Source organism: Capra hircus, chromosome 2 (genome assembly GCF_001704415.2).
Source record: "Capra hircus breed San Clemente chromosome 2, ASM170441v1, whole genome shotgun sequence".
Lineage (NCBI taxonomy): Eukaryota > Metazoa > Chordata > Mammalia > Artiodactyla > Bovidae > Capra > Capra hircus.
In genome coordinates, this window is record NC_030809.1 from 67,094,695 (window position 1) to 67,113,836 (window position 19,142).

The window sequence follows — 19,142 nt, forward strand, 5'->3', positions numbered from 1 at the left end:
TCCACTGTATAACATAAAGGATTGGACTGAGGTCATACCTGAATAGTCTAGTGGTTTTCCATACTTTCTTCAATGTAAGTCTGAATTTGGCAATAAGGAGTTCATAATCTGAGCCACAGTCAGCTCCTGGTCTTGTTTTTGTTGATTGTATAGAGCTTCTCCATCTTTGGCTGCAAAGAATATAATCAATCTGATTTCGGTGTTGACCATCTGGTGATGTCCATGTGTAGAGTCTTCTCTTGTGTTGTTGGAAGAGGGTGTTTGCTATGACCAGTGCATTTTCTTGTCAAAACTCTATTAGTCTTTGCCCTGCTTCATTCCATATTTGCCTGTTACTCCAGGTGTTTCTTGACTTGCTACTTTTGCATTCCAGTCCCCTCTAATGAAAAGGATATCTTTTTGGGGTGTTAGTTCTAAAAGGTCTGGTAGGTCTTCATAGAATCGTTCAACCTCAGTTTCTTCAGCATTACTGGTTGGGGCATAGACTTGGAGTACTGTGATATTGAATGGTTTTCCTTGGAAATGAACAGAGATCATTCTGTCATTTTTGAGACTGCATCCAAGTACTGCATTTAGGACTCTTTTGTTGACCATGATGGCTACTCCATTTCTTCTAAGGGATTCCTGCCACAGTAATAGATATAATGGTCATCTGAGTTAAATTCACCCTTTCCAGTCCATTTTAGGTCGCTGATTCCTAGAATGTCAACGTTCAGTCTTGCCATCTCCTGTTTGACCACTTCCAATTTGCCTTGATTCATGGATCTGACATTCCAGGTTCCTATGCAATATTGCTCTTTACAGCATCAGACCTTGCTTCTCTCACCAGTCACATCCACAGCTGGGTATTGTTTTTGCTTTGGATACATCCCTTCATTCTTTCTGGAGTTATTTCTCCACTGATCTCCAGTAACATGTTGGGCACCTACTGACCTGGGGAGTTCCTCTTTCAGTATCCTATCATTTTGCCTTTTCATACTGTTCATGGGGTTCTCAAGGCAAGAATACTGAAGTGGTTTGCCATTCCCTTCTCCAGTGGACCACATTCTGTCAGACCTCGCCACCATGACCTGCCCATCCTGTGTGGCCCCATGGGTATGGCTTAGTTTCATTGAGTTAGATAAGGCTGTGGTCCTAGTGTGATTAGATTGACTAGTTTTCTGTGATTATGGTTTCAGTGTGTCTGTCTTCTGATGCCCTCTTGTAACACCTGCTAACTTTTATATTAGCATTTTATAGATTGGTGACAGGGCCAGCACATAATCCATTATCTCATTAACTTACTACATTACCTCTTTTAGTCTTCTCAAGAACCTTACATGAGAGACTTTATTATATTCATCGTACAGGTTAGGAATCTAAGGCCTATACAAGTTAAATGACTCAAATTATCACAGATGGAAGAACTGGGGAAGATTCAGGTCCACTGGAAATCAAAACCCATGCTTGTCCTGTGGTTCGTATGTCCTCAAGTCCTTCAGAAAAGCATTTTGAGTTCTCAAACCTGAGTCAACTGTCCCTCCTCTGAATTTCTATAATTATTTTCTAGCCTGTTTTTGAAGTAAAAATACTTTTTTAGTTATTAAGATCACTTCTTGGCTTTAAAAATTCTTTAAACCCTAAAAGTAATGTTGAAATTGGGAAATATTATAGCAGATTCACAACTGGCTTAATTGGTTTGCTTCTCACCATGGGAGTGAGGCAGATGAGAGATGAGCTCCAGGGTAGACACTTACGATCAGCCTCTGGTTATACTTTGAGATATAAATAATAATAGAAACAGGATAAATAGCTGGACTTTGCCTCTGGTGGACACTCCAAGATAACACTAATGGCAGGGGCAGAGAGGGGCTAAGCTCTGCTTGGGTGAAAGATAAAGAGGTCACATTTTTTTTCATCTTTGGAGTCAGGAAGACCTTGACTGCATGTGCACAGAACAGCTCTTCAGGGGTCAAAAAGGGAGGGGACACCAAACCATAATAAGTCATACAAACCCCTCCCCACCAAAGGCCCTTGCACTGAAATCCATCTCTATTAAAGATGTGTGGGCATATTGAGAGGGCTTCCCAGTTGGCATCAATGGTAAAGAACCTGGCTGCCTATGCAGGAGATGTAAGAGACAGGGGTTTGATCAGTGGTTCAGGAAGATCTCCTAGAGAAGGGTATGGCAACCCACTCCAGTATTCTTGCCTGGAGAATCCCAGGGACAGAGAAGCCTGGCAGGCTACAGTCCATAGGGTCGCAAAGAGTAAGACACAACTGAAGCTACAGCAAGCTCACACGCATGCACATGCATAGTGAGAGGATTATGAGTCCAAGAACAAAGCAGGAGGAAAACAAAAACCTGGAAGAACTGCTCTCATGTGAGTGATTTAATCCACCCCTAAAAGTTGTGTCTCTTTCTTACTGAATCCACCTGTATGTCTTTCTGTACCAATTCCTCTCTTAATAAACATTCTACTTACTTAATTAGTTTCTATTTCTATGGTGGAATTCCTTTCCAGAGGGAACGAAAGCCAGGGCAGCACTGCGGCCCCGGGGTTTAATCTCTGATCAGGGAACCAAGATCCCTTGTCAAGCCACTGCAGCTACAACCTCCCCATAGCACCCCTGCAGACAGGAATATGACTTTTAACTCACTCCAAATGCCATTACCAGTTATGTATTATGCCATTATCAGTTTCAATTCCCATTGCCCTGTCCATTGTCTAAATGTCTTCTTTCTGTATTTCATATGGGCACCATTCTTATGAGTTAAGATGTAACTAGTCTTTAAAGCCAAACTAGGTTCTTCATTTTTGTTTTTATTTTTGTAAACAGGAGTTAAGAGAAATACTATTTCCAAATAGACAGCACTACTTTCCAAACTGAGATTGCCTGGCTGTGTACTTACAACAAGTTGTTCCCAGCATTTTGGAGAACTCTTGATTTTGGAGTTGCCCTCAGTGTTTGTTTTGAGTAGCTAAAATGGTAGTGAGTTTTTATTCTTTGTGATTTTAGAAGTAGTTCTATGTGGATAAACAAATTTGGGTACAAATAGTGAGGCTGAAAATAGTAAGATAATTTTCTTGTGGGACTTAGAAGTAGTTCTAAATCCAATTCTGAAAGAGTCTTCTTATAACATTTGATGGATTAAAAATACCGCTGATTCCCTTGCTGTGAATCTTGAATGTGCAAATTCTAGTGCTTTTGGATTGAATAAAAATTAATTATTATTATATTCTAGTACCTCAAGTACATTGTTAACCATTAATAAAAGAATGATTAAGGAGGAAACTCAGTCTCATAGAGATATAGTCTGTAGTCTCCCATAGGGGAAGCACTCATTGATAAGAGCAGATTCTTGCTGGGTCAGACCTGAAGATAAGAGATCGTGGGATGGAGCCACAGAAATGGCTGATAGGTGCAATGATTCCTGGGTGAATGTTTGGTATTGATTTAGCATGTAAATAAAGGGCTGACATATAATTTCTTTTGGGATAAATAAAACAATATTCAATGAATTTTATTAACATATAAGGAAATCAAGCCTATAAACAATGACATTCAAAACTGCTGACTTGGTTAGTTCTAATCAGGTCCATAGAAACTGACCTGTTTTAAAATACAATTTGCTTCCCTTGATGTGTTTCTTCTCTATTGATTTATGTGTGGACTTTACTTTTCAGATGGTAGAAAACAGCATCCGTTTTAATGCTAGTCTTCTTTGTTACAGAAGCAGACTTTCTTTTCCCACATACTGCCTCAGTTCAGTTCAGTTCAGGTCAGGTCAGCCTAGGGGGTAACTTTTCTTTATTCCTCTTCTTTAAGAAAATGCACAAATTAAAAGCAAAAAAAATCTAACCTGTCATGTTGAAATTCAGTAGTTGAGCCCAACACACCAAATTATTAAGGTAATTGTTTAGGAGATTCTTGGACCCTTTGGTTTAAAAGTCTCTTTACAAATCTTTCTTAATCTATTAGCTCAGGAAGGCTTCATCCTAACTGACTTGAATTTCCAACTATAGAATGGGAATTCATGATTATAACAGGTAAGAAAAATCATGTTCTAGAGATGACGTGGTCATCAAAGGAGGAACATCCAGGAGCAGAAGAGTTTTAATTGACCTGTGTTCTGGTTCTTAATACACAAAGATTCTATAAAATTGTTAGATGTTTTCCTTTCTTTGCTTCTTCTCCCTTCCTCTCCTTCTCTCCCTTCCTTTCTTCCATCTTCTCTCTGTCTTTTTTTTTTTTTTTTCAATTTGAGTCTGACTCCCTAGATGATATAAGGAGAGAATATATAAGATGTTGGAACTGTGTTTGAATAGGGTTCCACTTATTAAATGTATAGTGTGATACTAGGCATGCACTTAAACTATATGAACATCTGTTTTCTCATATGTAAAGAGAGAAGTAGTGTTATACATACCATATGGTTCTTGTGAGAAATCATGAATGATGAAAGTCTTAGCATAGTCCTTGTGCTTATCAGTTATTTAATACATTTAACATTCATTGTCTGATCAGTTAGTTACTTCTAACACTTTTAGTTGGGAAAAATATCTTAGATGTAAATACTAAGTCTTCAAGCAAAAACAAACAAAAATAACTTAATAACTCAATCTGCTTTAGATGGGAAAGGCTATCTCCTTTCAGTTCAGAGTGTGCTAAACTTGTCTACCAGTTGGACAAATATAGACAAACACTAATTAAATAGAATGCTCAGCAGTGGTTTTCACACTTCTGTATGCACCACAATCACTTGATGTGCTTTTGAAATATAAAAGCCTGCTCTCCTGTTCTCTGGGAAATCTCATGCAGGAGCTCTACTATCCAAGAGACATAGGTTTGATCCCTGAGTCAGGAAGATCCTCTGGAGTAGGAAATGGCAACCCATCCCAGTATTCTTGCATGGGAAATCCCATAGAGAGAGGATTTTGACCACTATGGGATCCAGGAATCTACATTTCCCCTAAGTGTCTCAGGAGATTCTACTGAAGAAAATCCATAGAGCTTGTTTTGAGAGGAGGAGAAGACAGAATATTGAATTTTATGGGTAAAAAGCATACGCAGATCCCTTTAAAATCACTTTTAAAGGAAAAACATTTTGATATATTTGAATTTGCTTTTCTGCATTAGTGAGCAGAGTCTTATCATTTTACTTAAAAAAAATGGGCAGTTGGTTTTCTTTAGGATAGGTTGCACTGATTTAATACTTGCATTGAAACTTTTTTTGGTTTTCTGTCTGTACATTCAATAAGTATTTAATGGCTGGTTATCAGCTTGAATCTAAATGCTTTGTTGCTGTTCAGTCACTCAGTGGTGTCCAGCTCTTTGCAACCCCACGTACTTACACCAGGCTTCTCTGTCCCTCACCATCTCCTGGCGTTTGCTTAGATTCATGTGTGTTGAGTTGGTGATGCTATCTAACCATCTCATCCTCTGCCGCCCTCTTCTCCTTTTGCTAGGAGAGAGTAAGGTGCAACTTCACAGAAACTGCAAACTAATTACAGAGAATAAAACTAACACTTGAGTATATCGGTGTCAAATTCCATCCCAGAAATGTCTGGACACACTGTCGACACACTGGTTTCCCCACAGGTCCTTTGAAAGCAAGGTGTCTACCTAGGAATATATTCTTTCTTTCTCTTCAGTCATTGGTGCCAGAATGATTGAATTTAGCATTTAGCTCAAAGACATGGAATTTCCATAAGTCATATCTGGACCTGATTCAGATTGAGTTAGAGGAAGTGTGGACGTCACATGGAGAGCATGGGTTTGGAGCTGGCTCTTGCTATATCCTATAGGACATACACTCGTGCATGAATTTGGTTGTCTGTTAAAAAAGAATAAATGGATACACATCTATACTGTTAAGTGGTTATGTTAGTCAGGGGACAGTTTTGGAATTGTATTCTTGGGGATATATTATTTTCCCTTCTCAATGATCTGAAACATCTCTATTAAAACAAATCTAAGCTCATTAAACCTTTCAATCAACATTTTTTCCAGTAATTTTTTTAAACAGTATCATTCCAAGTTTTCTTTCAACCAATGTATTCTTTGTTCGAGTCATCCTCATTTTTCTCTTCTGTTTTACTGTTCATCTCATCACTATTTATAAAGTGATTTTAAACTTTTCTCATTTCTCCTTTTGTTTCCCTTTCTGCTTGTCTCCACCTGTCCATTCTAATCCCACTTCACCTTTAAGCCTTCTTCAACCACTCCCTTACCTTCCCCATCTGCTGCTACTGCTGCTGCTAAGTCGCTTCAGTAGTGTCCGACTCTGTGCAACCCCATAGACGACAGCCCACCAGGCTCCGCCGTCCCTGGGATTCTCCAGGCAAGAACACTGGAGTGGGTTGCCATTTCCTTCTCCAATGTATGAAAATGTCGTGTCCAACTCTTCGCGACCCCATGGACTGTAGCCTTTTCCATCTATGGGATTTTCCAGGCAAGAGTACTGGAGTGGGATGCCATCACATTCTCCAATCCCCACCTGATCTACTCCCATTTATAATTTAAGACACAGTCAAGCTTTCACTTCTTGTTGGGAATGAAAGTTTTGGGTTCCTAGTATCCTATGCAGCAGGAAGAATGGGGCCAGAATGGTGGGAAGATGCAACTGATATTTCTGCCTGTATCTATAAATACTGTTCAAGTAATATCCAGGGTTTTCCTGGTGGCACAGTGGTAAAGAATCTACCTGCCAAAGCAGAAGACACTAGAGATGCAGGTTCAGTCTCTGGGTCAGGAAAATCCCCTGGAGTAGGAACTGGCAACCCACTCCAGTATTCTTGCCTGGGAAATTCCACGGACAGAAGAGCCTGGTGGGCTACAGTCCGTAGGGATGCAAAGAGTTGAACACTAGCGAGTATACTTGCACATAAAAAGTAATCTCTATATCTCAAGATCCTTAACTAATCACATATGCAAAATCCCTTTTCCATGCAAGATAGTACACTATATAGAACCTGGGACTAAGGCATATAAATCTTTGGTGTACTATGTTCCGTCTAACACACACTCACTGGAACACAGGTATATCAAGCAAATAATGATGTAAATGCTTATTCCAGATAATCATGTGCATAGTGAAAGTGCACAGGGCACAGTGGTTGACAAGATCCGTAACTTGGCTTTGATCCTGGATTTTCCTGATGTTTAGTTTCTTTGCATTTTCATCAGCCTATGGGACCCCTGCTTTCTACTCCTTTTGTCTTTTCAGTTCAGTTCAGTTCTGTGCAGTTGCTCAGTCTTGTCCAACTCTTTGCAGCCCTATGGAATGCAGCACGCTAGGCTTCCTTGTCCATCACAGCTTTCGGGGCTTGCTCAGACTCATGTACATTGAGCTGGTGATGCCATCCAACCACTTTATCCTCTGTCATCCCCTTCTCCTCCTGCCTTCAATCTTTCCCAGCATCATGGTCTTTTCCAATGAGCCAAAGGATTGGAGTCTCAGCTTCAGCATCAGTTCTTCCAATGAATATTGAGAACTGATTTCCTTTAGGATTGACTGGTTGGATCTCTTTGTAGTCCAAGGGACTCTCAAGAGTCTTCTCCAACACCACAGTTAAAAGCATCAATTCTTCAGCACTCATCTTTCTTTATAGTCCAACTCTCACATCCATACATAACTACTGGAAAAACCATAGCTTTGTTTAGATGGACCTTTGTTGGCAAACTAATGTCTCTGCTTTTGAATACGCTGTCTAGGTTGGTTATAGCTTTTCTTCCAAGGAGCAAGTCACCATCTGCAGTAATTTTGGAGCCCCCCAAAATAAAGTCTGTCAGTTTCCATTGTCCCATCTATTTGCGTAAAGTGTTTTAAGACAACTTTTTCACTCTCTTCTTTCACTTTCAACAAGAGACTTTAGTTCCTCTTCACTTTCTGTCATAAGGGTGGTGTCATCTTCATATCTGAGGTTATTCATATCTCTCCTGGCAATCTTGATTCCAGTTTGTGCTTCATCCAGCTCAGCATTTCACATGATGTACTCTGAATATAAATTAAATAAGCAGGATGACAATATACAGCCTCAATGTACTCCTTTCCCAATTTGGAACCATTCTGCTGTTCCATGTCCAGTTCTAACTGTTGCTTCCTTACCTGCATATAGGTTTCTCAAGAGGCAGGTCAGGTGGTCTGGTATTCCCATCTCTTTCAGAATTTTCCACAGTTTATTGTGATCCACACAGTCAAAGGCTTTTGTATAGTGAATAAAGCAGAAGTAGATGTTTTCCTGGAACTCTCTTGATTTTTTTTGATGATCCAACAGATGTTGGCAATTTGATCTCTGGTTCCTCTGCCTTTTCTAAATCCAGCTTGAACATCTGGAAGTTCACGGTTCACGTATTGTTGAAGCCTGACTTGGAGAATTTTGAGCATTACTTTGCTGGTGTGAGATGAGCACAAGTGTGCAGTAGTTTGAACATTCTTTGGCATTGCCTTTCTTTGGGATTGGAATGAAAACTGACCTTTTCCAGTCCGGGGCCCATTATCTTTTAAGATTTGAAATAGCTCAATTGGAATTCCATCACCTCCACTAGCTCTGTTTGTAACCATGCTTCCTAAGCCTGGCTCAACTTTGAATTCCAGCATGTCTGGCTCTAGATGAATAATCACACCATTCATGAAGATCTGGGTCATGAAGATCTTTTTTTGCATAGTTCTTCTGTGTATTCTTCCCACCTCTTCTTAATATCTTCTGCTTCTGTTAGGTCCATACCATTTCTGTCCTTTATTGTGCCCATCTTTGCATTAAATATTCCCTTGGTATCTCTAATTTTCTTGAAGACATCTCTAGTCTTTTCCATTCTATTTTCTCCCTCTATTTCTTTGTACTGATCACTGAGGAAGGCTTTCTTATCTCTCTATGCTAGTCTTTGGAACTCTGCATTTAAATGGGTATATCTTTCCTTTTCTCCATTGCCTTTAGCTTCTCTTCTTTTCTCAGCTATTTGTAAGGCCTCCTCAGACAACCATTTTGCTTTTTTGAATTTTTCTTTTGGAGATGGGTTTGATTCCTGCCTCCTGTACAATGTCATGAACCTCTGTCCATAGTTCTTCAGATACTCTATCAGATCTCATCCCTTGAATCTATTTGTCACTTCCATTGTATAATCGTAAGGGATGTGATTTAGGTCATACCTGAATAGTTCAGTAGTTTTCCCTACTTTCTTCAATTTAAGTCTAAATTTGGCAATAAGGAGTTCATCTTCTGAGCCACAGTCAACTCCCAGTCTTGTTTTTGCTGACTGTATAGAGCTTCTCCATCTTTGGCTGCACAGAGTATGATCAATCTGATTTTGGTATTGACCATCTGGTGATGCCAATGTGTAGAGTTTATTTGTTTAGTGACTTCATTATTTGTAGACTAACTCTACTGAAGGGGTGCATGTTACAAGCATGTGGGGGATTTTATAAAGTCGAGATACCTCAGCCAAATCTCCTGTCATTCTAATTTAATTTATAGTATGTGACTGATGCATAATTCAATTTTAAAGTCTCCCCACTGCCCAGTGACGGTGATGTGCAGATGAAATGGAGAACTACTAGCTTTAGCCAAACTTTAAAGAGCTTAGAGTCTCTTTTTTAAAAATAGAGTCTACTCTCTGTAGTAAGCTGCCTGACTTCCAGAATTGTAGAATAAGTGTGTGCATGCTATGTCATTTTAGTCATGTCTGACTCTTTGTGATCTGATGGAACATAGCCTGCCAGGCTCCTCTGTCCCTGAGATTCTCCAGGCAAGAATACTGGAGTGGGTTGCCATTTCCTCCTCCAGGGTATCCTCCTAACCCATGGATTGAACCCGTGTCTCCTGTGACTCCTTCATTAGCATGCAGATTCTTTATCCCTAGTGCCACCTGGGAAGCCAAGAAGAATAAGTAGGTGTTTTCGTAAGTCAAGTTTATGGCAACTTGTTACAGTGCAATAGGAAACTAATACATTGTTAGTTTGATGATCACCTGAGCCACCAAGAAGGCCCAAGAATAGTGGATTGGGTAGCCTATCCCTTCTCCAGGGGATCTTCCTGACCCAGGAATCCAACTGGGATCTCCTGCATTGCCGGCGGATTCTTTACCAGCTGAGCTATCAGGGAAGCCAATACATTGAGAAAGACATAAATAGGGAACTGCGGACAAAATTGTATACATATATCTCTCGGTTTTTTTTTTCTCAATCACTATATTTGATTTTTTTTTTCACTTAATTACTGACTTGGCTTTGATCTCATAAAGGGTTACCTTTTCCTGACCCCTTTGAATGGTCAGTTCCCCCTGTTGAAAGGGAAAATGGCATCATGATCCTCTCACTGAAAGCACTATTGAAGTGCTGACATTTTGTTTATTAACGTAATTATTTCTCAGCAGACTTTGGACGCCAAGAGGGTCAGGACCCAGTGCATCTTTTTAATCATTTTATTTTCAGGATTTAGCAAAGAGTCAGGGGAATAGTAAGCCTGCAACAAATATTTGTTAAAACTAATTGACAAATATGGACAACTCGGATGGCGAATATCAGCTAAGATCAAGTGTGCAGGAATAAGGCAGGAAATTATGGACTAAAAATTCTATAAAATGAGAGATTACAATATCAAGGTGAGTATCTGGGTAAGAATGGTGAGGAGCCTGAGCAACCCAGGGTGTACCTGCCAATGTCAGGAAGCTCTCAATCCACCTTCATGTTTGGTGGTGCATGTGGAGTCCCTGGGAGAATAAAGTCAGGATGAGAACTCTCTTTTACTTCCTTTCTGGTATTTTCTCTGAGGAATTTTAAATTTTATACCTTTCAGTAATATACAATTTTACAGTTTTTTTTTGAATTGTTATAAAGTCAAATTTATAGCAGATAGGGAATATTACAATAAAATTATTTTAAGTCAAAGTCTTTAAAAGCTGCCTTCTTGATTCTCATAATTTTTGAATCCTGATACTTTAGAACTCATGATGGTCTTTCCTAGACTCTTTCCTAAATTTATAATTTCAAATTGGAATAGAATATATAACATATATCTTCAAAACTACTTAGAACCAAAATCATTATCATAAGAATGATTCTGAAAGAACATTGCTTCCTCATTTTTAGAGATAGTGAATTTTTTTTTGTGAAATGCTGCCTTTCTTGTTTATGAATTTCCTTGCAAGAATGAAGGCTTGGTAATCTTACTATTCCTGAATATATGTAACAGAGCTTTGTTCTATTTTCAAGATTCAGTTAATGAACTCTTATTGTGCATCTTTGTCAGGCCAAAAATGGAACTTGCCTTTATGAAACTGGACATTGGTTTTACCACATAGGCATTTCCAGTGGTTATAAAAGCACCTTACATTACAATTTTTTCAGTTTGTAAATCTCTTTTTCTTACATGATTTCACTAAGATTTTTCCAGCATAGAAGCAAGAGTTCAGTTCAGTTCAGTTCAGTCGCTCAGTTGTTTCCGACTCTTTGCGACCCCATGAATCACAACATGCCAAGCCTCCCAGTCCATCACCAACTGCCGGAGTTCACTTAAACTCATGTTCATCGAGTTGGTGGTGCAATTCAGCCATCTCATCCTCTGTCATCCCCTTCTCCTCCTGCTCCCAATCCCTCCCAGCATCAGAGTCTTTTCCAATGAGTCAACTCTTCCCATGAGGTGGCCAAAGTACTGGAGTTTCAGCTTTAGCATCATTCCTTCCAAACAACACCCAGGACTTACCTCCTTTAGAATGGACTGGTTGGATCTCCTTGCAGTCCAAGGGACTCTCAAGAATCTTCTCCAACACCACAGTTCAAAAGCATCAATTCTTTGGTGCTCAGCTTTCTTCACAGTCCAACTCTCACATCCATACATGACCAATGGAAAAACCACATCCTTGACTAGACGGAACTTAGTCGGCAAAGTAATGTCTCTGCTTTTGAATATGCTATCTAGCTTGGTCATAACTTTCCTTCCAAGGAGTAAGCGTCTTTTAATTTCATCGTTGCAGTCACCATTTACAGTGACTTTTGAGCCCCCAAAATAAAGTCTGACACAGTTTCCAGCAAGAGTTCAGTTCAGTTCAGTTGCTCAGTCGTGTCCACTCTTTGCGACCCCATGAATAGCAGCACGCCAGGCCTCCCTGTCCATCACCATCTCCCAGAGTTCACTCAGACTCATGTCCATCGAGTCCGTGATGCCATCCAGCCATCTCATCCTTGGTCATCCCCTTCTCCTCCAGCCCCCAATCCCTCCCAGCATCAAAGTCTTTTCCAATGAGTCAACTCTTCACATGAGGTGGCCAAAGTACTGGAGTTTCAGCTTTGCCATCATTCCCTCCAAAGAAATCCCAGGGTTGATCTCCTTCAGAATGGACTGGTTGGATCTCCTTGCAGTCCAAGAGACTCTCAAGAGTCTTCTCCAGCACCACAGTTGAAAAGCATTGATTCTTTGGCGCTCAGCCTTCTTCACAGTCCAACTCTCACATCCATACATGACCACAGGAAAAACCATAGCCTTGACTAGACAGACCTTAGTGGGCAAAGTAATGTCTCTGCTTTTGAATATGCTATCTAGGTTGGTCACAACTTTTCTTCCAAGGAGTAAGCGTCTTTTAATTTCATGGCTGCAGCCACAATCTGCAGTGATTCTGGAGCCCAAAAAATAAAGTCTGACACTGCTTCCACTGTTACCCCATCTATTTCCCATGGAGTGATGGGACTGGATGCCAAGATCTTCGTTTTCTGGATGTTGAGCTTCAGGCCAACTTTTTCGCTCTTCTCTTTCACTTTCATCAAGAGGCTTTGTAGTTCCTCTTCACTTTTTGCCATAAGGGTGGTGTCATCTCCATATCTGAGATCATTTATATTTCTCCCGGCAATCTTGATTCCAGCTTGTGTTTCTTCCAGCCCAGCATTTCTCATGATGTACTCTGCATAGAAGTTAAATAAGCAGGGTGACAATATACAGCCTTGACGTACTCCTTTTCCTGTTTGGAACCAGTCTGTTGTTCCATGTTCCATTGTAACTGTTGCTTCCTGACCTGTGTATAGATTTTTCAAGAGGTAGGTCAGGTGGTCTGGTATTCCCATCTTTTTCAGAATTTTTCACAGTTTATTGTGATCCATACAGTCAAAGGCTTTGCCATAGTCAATAAAGCAGAAATAGATGTTTTTCTGGAACTCTCTTGCTTTTTCCATGATCCAGTGGATGTTGGCAATTTGATCTCTGGTTCTTCTGCCTTTTCTAAAACGAGCTTGAACGTCAGGTAGTTCACGGTTCACATATTCTAAAGCCTGGCTTGGAGAATTTTGAGCATTACTTTACTAGCATGTGAGATAAGTGCAAATGTGCAGTAGTTTGAGCATTCTTTGGCATTGCCTTTCTTTGGAATTGGAATGAAAACTGACCTTTTCCAGTCCTGTGGCCACTGCTGAGTTTTCCAAATTTGCTGGCATATTGAGTGCTGCCCTTTCACAGCATCATCTTTCAGGATTTGAAACAGCTCAACTGGAATTCCATGACCTCCACTAGCTTTGTTCGTAGGGATGCTTTCTAAGGCTCACTTGACTCCACATTCCAAGATGTCTGGTTCTAGATTAGAGATCACATCATCATGACTATCTGAGTCATGAAGACCTTTTTTGTATAGAGTTAGACATTGCTAATTAGTAGTGGAAAATTCTTCAAGAGATGGGAATACCAGACTACCTGACCTGCCTACTGAGAAACCTATATGCAGGTCAGGAAGCAACAGTTAGAACTGGACATGGAGCAACAGACTGGTTCCAAATAGGAAAAGGAGTACGTCAAGGCTGTATATTGTCAACCTGCTTAATTAAACTTCTATGCAGAGTACATCATGAGAAATGCTGTGCTGGAAGAAGCACGAGCTGGAATCAAGTTTTCCACGAGAAATATCAATAATCTCAGATATGCAGATGACACCACCCTTATGACATAAAGTGAAGAGGAACTAAAAATCCTCTTGATGAAAGTGAAAGAGGAAACTAAAAATGTTGGCTTAAAGCTCTACATTCAGAAGAAAAGTTTGGCTTAAAGCTCAACATATAGAAAATGAAGATCATGGCATCTGGTCCCATCTCTTCATGGGAAATCAATGGGAAAAAGTGGAAACAGTGTCAGACTTTATTTTTGGGGGCTCCAATATCACTGCAGATGGTGAGTGCAGCCATCCATGAAATTAAAGACACTTACTCCTTGGAAGGAAAGTTATGACCAACCTAGATAGCATATTCAAAAGCAGAGACATTACTTTGCCAACAAAGGTCCGTCTAGTCAAGGCTATGGGTTTTCCAGTAGTCATGTATCAATGTGAGAGTTGGACTGTGAAGAAAGTTGAGTGCCAAAGAATTGATGCTTTTGAACTGTGGTGTTGGAGAACACACTTGTGAGTCTCTTGGACTGCACGAAGATCCAACCAGTCCATTTTAAAGGATATCAGCTCTGGGTGTTCTATGGAAGAAATGATGCTAAAGCTCAAACTCCAGTACTTGGGCCACTTCATGTGAAGAGTTGACTCATTGGAAAAGACTCTTATGCTGGGAGGGATTGAGGGTAGGAGGAAAAGGGGATGACAGAGGATGAGATGGATGGATGATATCACCGACACAATGGACATGAGTTTGAGTGAACTCCAGGAGTTGATGATCAATGGGAGGCCTGAGGTGTTGCGATTCTTGGGGTCGCGAAGAGTCGGACATGACTGAGCGACTGAAATGAACTGAACTGAATTAGTAGTGCAGTCGGTGGCGGTGGCCAGTGTGCTAAGCGCTGCCAAGAGCTACCCCACGTCCGAGGTCAGGGGCAGCGGCCTAGAGTCTAGGCTGCAACAGCGCAGGAATGGCCGAGAGGAGCTACCCTGCATCCGAGGTCAGTGGAGGCGGTCAAGAGGAGCCACCCTGCGTCCGAGGCCATGGGTGGCATCTGGGAAGAGCAACCCCATGTTCAAGGAGTGATGACTGTGCATGCCCAGGAGGGCCTAGAGGAGCCATCCCACATTGAAGGTCAGGAAGGGCGGTGGGAGGAGATACCCCTCATCCAAGGTAAGGAGCAGCAGCCGTGCTTTGCTGGAGCAGCCGTGAAGAGATACTCCATGCCCAAGGTAAGAGAAACCCAAGTAAGATGGTAGGTGTTGCAAGAGGGCATCAGAGGGCAGACACACTGAAACTGCACTCACAGTAATCTAATCAATCTAATCACACTAGGACCACAGCCTTGTCTAACTCAATGAAACCAAGCCATGCCCGTGGGGCAACCCAAGACGTGTGGGTCGTGGTGGAGAGGTCTGACAGAATGTGGTCTGCTGGAGAAGGGAATGGCAAACCACTTCAGTATTCTTGCCTTGAGAACCCCATGAACAGTATGAAAAGGCAAAATGATAGGATACTGAAAGAGGTACTCCATAGGTCAGTAGGTGCCCAATATGCTACTGGAGATCAGTGGAGAAAGAATGAAGGGATGGATCCAAAGCAAAAACAATACCCAGATTTGGATGTGACTGGTGAGAGAAGCAAGGTCCGATGCTGTAAAGAGTGATATTGCATAGGAACTTGGAATGTCAGATCCATGAATCAAGGCAAATTGGAAGTGGTCAAACAGGAAATGGCAAGAGTGAATGTCGACATTCTAGTTCACATCAGTGAACTAAAATGGACTGGAATGGGTGAATTTAACTCAGATGACCATTATATCTACTACTGTGGGCAGGAATCCCTTAGCAGAAATGCAGTAGCCATCATAGTCAACAGAAGAGTCCGAAATGCAGTACTTGGATGCAATCTCAAAAACGACAGAATGATCTGTGTTCAATTTCAAGGCAAACCATTCAATATCACAATAATCCAAGTCTATGCCCCAACCAGTAATGCTGAAGAAACTGAAGTTGAACGGTTCTATGAAGACCTACAAGACCTTTCAGAACTAACACCTAAAACAGATGTCTTTTTCATTATAGGGGACAGGAATGCAAAAGTAGGAAGTCAAGAAACACCTGGAGTAACAGGCAAACTTGGCCTTGGAATATGGAATGAAGCAGGGCAAAGACTAATAGAGTTTTGCCAAGAGAATGCACTGGTCATAGCAAACACCCTCTTCCAACAACACAAGAGAAGACTCTACACATGGACATCACCAGATGGTCAACACCAAAATCAGATTGATTATATTCTTTGCAACCAAAGATGGAGAAGCTCTATACTGTCAACAAAAACAAGATCAGGAGCTGACTGTGGCTCACATCATGAACTCCTTAATACCAAATTCAGGCTTAAATTGAAGAAAGCAGGGAAAACCGCTAGACCATTCAGGTATGACCTAAATCAAATCCCTTATGATTATACAGTGAAAGTGAGAAATAGATTTAAGGGCCTAGATCTGATAGATAGAGTGCCTGATGAACTATGGAATGAGGTTCATGACATTGTGCAGGAGAGAGGGATCAAGACTGTCCCCATGGAAAACAAATTCAAAAAAGCAAAATGGCTGTCTGGGGAGGACTTACAAATAGCTGTGAAAAGAAGAGAAGCAAAAAGCAAAGGAGAAAAGGAAAGATATAAGCATCTGAATGTAGAGTTCCAAAGAATAGCAAGAAGAGATAAGACAGCCTTCCTGATCGATCAATGCAAAGAAATAGAGGAAAAGAACAGAATGGGAAAGACTAGAGATCTCTTCAAGAAAATTAGAGATACCAAGGGAACATTTCATGCAAAGATGGGCACAATAAAGGACAGAAATGGTATGGACCTAACAGAAGTGGAAGATATTAAGAACAGATGGCAAGAATACATAGAAGATTTGTACAAAGAGGATATTCACGACCCAGATAATCACAATGGGGTGATCACTCATGTAGAGCCAGACATCCTGGAATGTTAAGTCAAGTGGGCCTTGGAAAGCATCACTATGAACAAAGCTAGTGGAGGTGATGGAATTTGGTGGAGCTGTTTCAGATCCTGGAGGATGATGCTGTGAAAGTGCTGCATTCAATATGCCAGCAAGTTTGGAGAACTCAGCAGTGGCCACAGGACTGGAAAAGGCCAGTTTTCATTCCAATTCCAAAGAAAGGCAATGCCAAAGAATGTTCAAACTACCGCACAATTGCACTCATCTCACATGCTAGTAAAGTAATGCTCAAGATTCTCCAAGCCAGGCTTCAGCAATGCGTGAACTGTGAACTTCCTGTTGTTCAGGCTGGTTTTGGAAAAGGCAGAGGAACCAGAGATCAAATTGCCAACATCCGTTGGATCATGGAAAAAGCAGGAGAGTTCCAAAGTATTTCTGCTTTGTTTACTATGGCAAAGCCTTTGACTGTGTGGATCACAGTAAACTGTGGAAAATTCTGAAAGACATGGGAATACCAGACCACCTAACCTGCCTTTGAGAAATCTGTATGCAGGTCAGGAAGCTACAGTTAGAACGGGACATGGAACAACAGACTGTTTCCAAATAGGAAAAGAAGTATGTCAAGGCTGTATATTGTCACCCTGCTTATTTAACTGATATGCAGAGTACATCATGAGAAACGCTGCACTGGAAGAAACACAAGTGGAATCAAGATTGCCAGGAGAAATATCAATAACCTCACATATGCAGATGACACCACCCTTATGGCAGGAAGTGAAGAGGAGCTAAAAAGCCTCTTGATGAAAGTCAAAGTGGAGAGTGAAAAAGTTGGCTTAAATCTCAACATTCAGAAAACGAAGATCATGGTATCTGGTCCCATCACTCCATGGGAAATAGATGGAGAAACAGTGGAAACAGTGTCAGACTTTATGTTTTTGGGCTCCAAAATCACTGCAGATGGTGACTGCAGCGATGAAATTAAAAGACCCTTACTCCTTGGAAGAAAAGTTATGACCAACCTAGATAGCATATTCAAAAGCAGAGACATTACTTTGCCGACTAAGGTCCATCTAGTCAAGGCTATGGTTTTTCCTGTGGTCATGTATGGATGTGAGAGTTGGACTGTGAAGAAGGCTGAGTGCCGAAGAATTGATGCTTTTGAACTGTGGTGTTGGAGAAGATTCTTGAGAGTCCCTTGGACTGCAAGGAGATCCAACCAGTCCATTCTGAAGGAGATCAACCCTGGGATTTCTTTGGAAGGAATGATGCTAAAGCTGAAACTCCAGTACTATGGTCACCTCATGCAAAGAGTGACTCATTGGAAAAGACTTTGATGCTGGGAGGGATTGGGGGCTGGAGGAGAAGGGGATGACCAAGGATGAGATGGCTGGATGGCATCACGGACTGATGGACATGAGTCTGAGTGAACTCCGGGAGTTGGTGATGGACAGGGAGGCCTGGTGTGCTGCGATTCATGGGGTTGCAAAGAGTCAAACACGACTGAGCGACTGAACTGAACTGGCCTTAGGCAAGCTACTTAAATCTGAATCTGTTTCCTCACTTGTCAGAGGAGTGTAGCTATATTTACCTTGCAGGGGTTTTTTGATGAGTAGAATTTAACTATCTATAGAGCTTAATTCCACACATGATGTATAGTAGGTAGTCAATAGATGGTTTCAATTATTATTAGTCCATTATTCTCTGGGAGGAAACTAAATCTCACATTGGTAAAATGTGCCTTAAAAAATAATTTTTAACACTCAGAATTGGGTCTGCTGTGCTTCCCTGGTGGCTCACAGGTTAAAGCATCTGCCTGGAATGCAGGAGACCGGGTTCGATCTCTGAGGGATCGATTTCCAGATCCTCTGGAGAAGGAAATGGCAACCCACTCCAGAACTCTTGCTTGGAGAATCCCATGGGGGAGCAGCCTGGTGGGCTACAGTCCATGGGGTCGCAAAGAGTCGGACACGACTGAGCGACTTTACTCACTCACTCACTCATTGGGTCTGTTAAGTAGTATTGAGTTTCTTATCATAAGACGTACTCAACAATAAGTTTAGCCACAAATGGGGCTTCTCAAGTGGCACTAGCAGTAAAGAATCTACCTGTCAATGCAAGTGACTTAAGAGATGCGGTTTCTATCCCTGAATGGGGAAGATCCCCTGGAGGAGGGCATGGTAGCCCACTCCAGTGTTCTTGCCTGGAGAATCCCATGGAAGAGGAGCCTGGCAGGCTACAGTCCATAGGGTAGCAAAGAGTTGGACACAACTGAAGCGACTTAGCCTGCACACAACCACACATAGGATGGTAGTAGAGAGGATTAGATTGTTTACT